Source organism: Dioscorea cayenensis, chromosome 7 (genome assembly GCF_009730915.1).
Source record: "Dioscorea cayenensis subsp. rotundata cultivar TDr96_F1 chromosome 7, TDr96_F1_v2_PseudoChromosome.rev07_lg8_w22 25.fasta, whole genome shotgun sequence".
Lineage (NCBI taxonomy): Eukaryota > Viridiplantae > Streptophyta > Magnoliopsida > Dioscoreales > Dioscoreaceae > Dioscorea > Dioscorea cayenensis.
The window spans coordinates 20,482,788-20,486,759 of NC_052477.1; the positions used below are offsets into that span (position 1 = coordinate 20,482,788).

A 3,972-nucleotide genomic window follows, 5' to 3' on the forward strand; every position below is an offset into this window, starting at 1 on the left:
ACCGCTTTCTCAAAGCAATCGCCTTCACATGTTCTCTCGGGTTGGTTTTCCGTGTTGCTTGGTAAACTCCCATGTGGCCTTTCGGAAAGAGATTTCTCAATTTTTCCCCACTTGATTTTTCAAGATTGTGCAAGGAGGCGGTGTGATTGCAGTGTAGCCTCTCTGATTCAAACCTTTGTATTTGCCGATTGAACAAATCTAGCCAAGTGCTTCTCCAAATCCGTCATTCGGGTTTCCAAGCACGAAATTCTGTTTTTCCACTTGAGGGCTTGTTGTTGTTGTTGGAACCCCGATGGCCTCATGGTCTTCTGTGGTCCTTGATTACTCCATGAAAAAGTTGGGATGATTCTTCCAACTTTCGAATTGTAGGTAGTTCTTTGTATGGATTCCCTTGAGGTCTCATTCCATTACCTACAAAGTCAACATTCTCAAGCGAAGAAACATCACCAATGACGATTGGGCAATCGGAGAGCATGTCCTCCCACCACAACGGTGCAATTGGTCACGCACGCAACTCTATTGACTATAAGATCTAGCTTCTTACTCAAACTCTCCACTTGGGCCGCCAATGAAGTTACCGCATCAATTTCATGGAGACCGGCCACCTTTTTCTTTTCCCTAGCGTTCCACTGGTATCTATTTAACCACATTTCCTCAATCAATTGGCTGAGCCCTCGCTCGGGGGTCTTGCTACCTAAGGTACCTCCTAGCACCAGCATCCAAGAGTTGCCTTGTACTCGGGGTTCAAACCATTGTAGAAGGTTTGAACAATCATCCACTCCGGGGAATCCGTGTTGTGGACACTCTGCGAGAGTTCCTTGAACCTTTCCCATGTCTCAAATAGAGACTCCAATTCCAAGCGCATAAAGAATGAGATCTCATTCCTAAGCTTTGCGATTTTGGGAGGGAAATAGCGGGCTAGAAAAGCTTCTACCATCTCCTCCCATGTGAGTGATTGATGCCCTAGGTAATGAGTGTAGCCATGCTTTGCTTTTCCCCTTAAGGAAAATGGGAAGGCTCTCAATTTGATGGCATCATCCATGCACACCATTTATCTTGACATGTCACACACTCGAGGAAGCTCTCTATGTGATCTGTTTGGATCCTCATCGGCCAAACCATTGAATTGTGCGGGATCTAGCTGACATATGGATGAATGTCGAGCTTTTAGCTCAAAAATTTTGAGCTGTAATTGGGGGGACGCACAATACTCGATTGTGTCCCCAACAACGAAAGAGTCCGGCATAATCGGATAGTGTTCATTGTTGCTCATTTTGTTACGCCATGTTGTCGGATCCTTCTACTTCCAAATCGTGGATTAGGTCGTTCTTGTCACGAGTTCTTTCCACTCTCGCTCGAGTCATGCGTTCAAGCTCAGGGGTCTCCTTCAATCAATATTGATGGATTCCCTCGAGTCATAACACGGAGCTGCACCAAAAGTAAAGAAAAAGAAAATCGAAAAGATGATAGAATAAGAAGATATGAAATAGAATGTGTAGTGAAATAGCTAAGAAAAAGAAAGTGCAAAGTATCTCTAAGCGCCTAGTTCGCAGCGGCGCCAAAAACTTGACAAGGTCCCCTTGCTTATATCCATAAGTGCGGGTTTGTCGAGTAATAATCCCCGGATGAGCGGGGTCGAATCTATAGGGAGTAGGGAGTAAAGACACTTAATTTGATTCTTAGCTATGTGGAGTATCAACAATGATAAGTGTGGAATTGATTCAATTCTCAGAAATTAAAAGCATAAAGTAAGAGAGTAAAAGTAAGGAGGAGGAAAGGCAATCGATAAAGATGGGGTACTCGGGATGATGCTTCACCCTAGGATAATCGCTTCAAGTGCAAGAACTCTCTATTATGCTTCCTAATCAATGCAATGGTGAGTCGTGGAAATCCTTACACACATAGTCCCAAATCTAAGGTCAACTATGCCTAACTCTATACATGTCCCGGAGGAGAAATCGAACAATCTCAACACCTCGCACTTTGTCATAGAGTTGCAATGAGCTCTAGGGATTCTAAGTAATAAATATCTTCCCTAGATTTAGACCTAACCCTTTGGTCAAGGCGGAAGGTCCTAGCCACAATTAAGCCCTAGATACTAAGATCACCTCAACGCTTCACTCCATTACACGCGCAACTAGGCCCCAGTGGAGGTTCATCCCTTAGACCATTCACTCTATTATGCGCATAAAAGAACTCAAAGAGCGGAGGTAGAATCTATCACGTCGGAGGGAAAGGGGACGCTCACAGTGCCTCTCGACTCACCCTCTCAACCCTCTCCAACTAGCTTTGTCTAGCGCTCGTGGTGTGTCACTCACTCACAAGGTTACCAACAAGAACTCTCAACCCTAGTGTCACTCTCAGGGAAATGTTCATACAATCAAGCATTCAAGGTTGGAACTCACAATAAACATCAATTTATTGAAAGCATAATAAAAAGTTCAAAGAAAGCGAATACATCCTAGGGTTCACAATCACCCTGAGTACCCACTAGGGGTTTAGCTCTCCATGTAGCTAAGTACAATCAAAGAAATAGAATGTAAAAGCAATGAATCCATAAAGAAACCCCCTCGATAGTCGTGTCGATTCTCTTGTGGAAAGTCCTCTACTCGTCGTCCAAGGATTCCTTCGTCCGGTATAGGATACGACTCGATTGAAGCTCCCCTACCAACCTTCTTCCTAATGGAATCACGATGTCGGAGCCGTAGAACCTCTCCAAAACCTTGGCCAATACCCCTCGAAACCCTAGCCAAAGCCCTCTCGCAGGTTGGGGAAAAGATGGAGAAAAGAATGCCAAAATCGTGGCTGAACCGGCTTTAAATAGGCCTAGACTCGGGCAACTCCACGGGCGTGGATGGTACATGCGCCCGTGCGGAATTTCCACATAGGCGTGGATAATTTCCACACGCCCGTGTGGATTCTCTGTTTCTCTGATTTCTCAGCCGGCTGTGAATAGTGTTGCTACAGTGATTGCTACATAGGTTCTCTAGCGCTCTGCTACAGTCTTCGACCTGAATAACTTCCTAATTCCATACTTTCATCGGGGTAACGCAAACGGGCACACGTTCACGTCGTGTATCACTTGCTTCTTCAATGATATATATGTTGGTGGGGTTCTTGTTCTTTTATGCATAAGACGGAATGCTCGAGTGTGACTGCCTTTGTGCCCCTCCAAATGGATGTACTCACTCGAATGCGAGGAGGTTGGCACACACTTTAGCATCTCACACCTGTCCTATGTCTTCGCATTTGAACCTTAGCAAGATCACCTCCAAAATAGGTGCATTATGATCCACATTGGCCTATTTCCTTCATACTTAGCCTCACAGCCCTACCTACGTAAAAGTAACATAAAAACACACATATTAATGTAAAAACCTGAGAAAAGTAATGCTCAAAATAAGGAATGAACACTTCACATTCATATCGCACAAGCACTTATCAGTAATTCCAAGGCAAGCAAGAAAATCACAAGAGCAATGATGCTAAGAATAGGCCTAGGGATGACGATTCCCAAGAGGGGTCATTATGATATAAGGATGCATAAAAATAAATGGCAAGGGTGATTTAGACCGATGGACCTCAAAATTAGTTCAACCCCAATTTCTCGGCGGCTAAACCCTAATCCCGTACAAATAATGACAAGGATCTCTCCTTAATCATATTCCTACGATTGCAATTAATACAAGGAGATCATGCGATAAGGATGCACTTAACCTAAGTTTATCCTCATGGTTCGGAGGGGCTACCTACATCCAATTTCTCCACATAACGGTCTAGTACATGTGAGTAGGTCACATCTATGTATACAACCCAAACAAGAACTAAGGATTTCTCCACATAATAGTTCTAGGCATGAAACACAATGAACCAAACCATAAATCACAGCAATGCACGCCAAATGTAAATGTAGCATCCAAAATACATGATGAACCCCCCAAGGTTCACCTACATCCGGTGGCCTTGGGGGTC

The 3,972-nt window shown here is 44.2% G+C and overlaps 1 non-coding gene across 1 annotated transcript; it reads left to right on the forward strand.

The window, feature by feature from the left end:
• Nucleotides 1-786: 786 nt before the first annotated feature.
• On the forward strand, nt 787-892 carry LOC120266129. The gene has a single exon (XR_005537971.1). It is a non-coding gene; the product is annotated as a small nucleolar RNA R71 (small nucleolar RNA).
• The last annotated feature ends 3,080 nt before the right edge of the window (nt 893-3,972 follow it).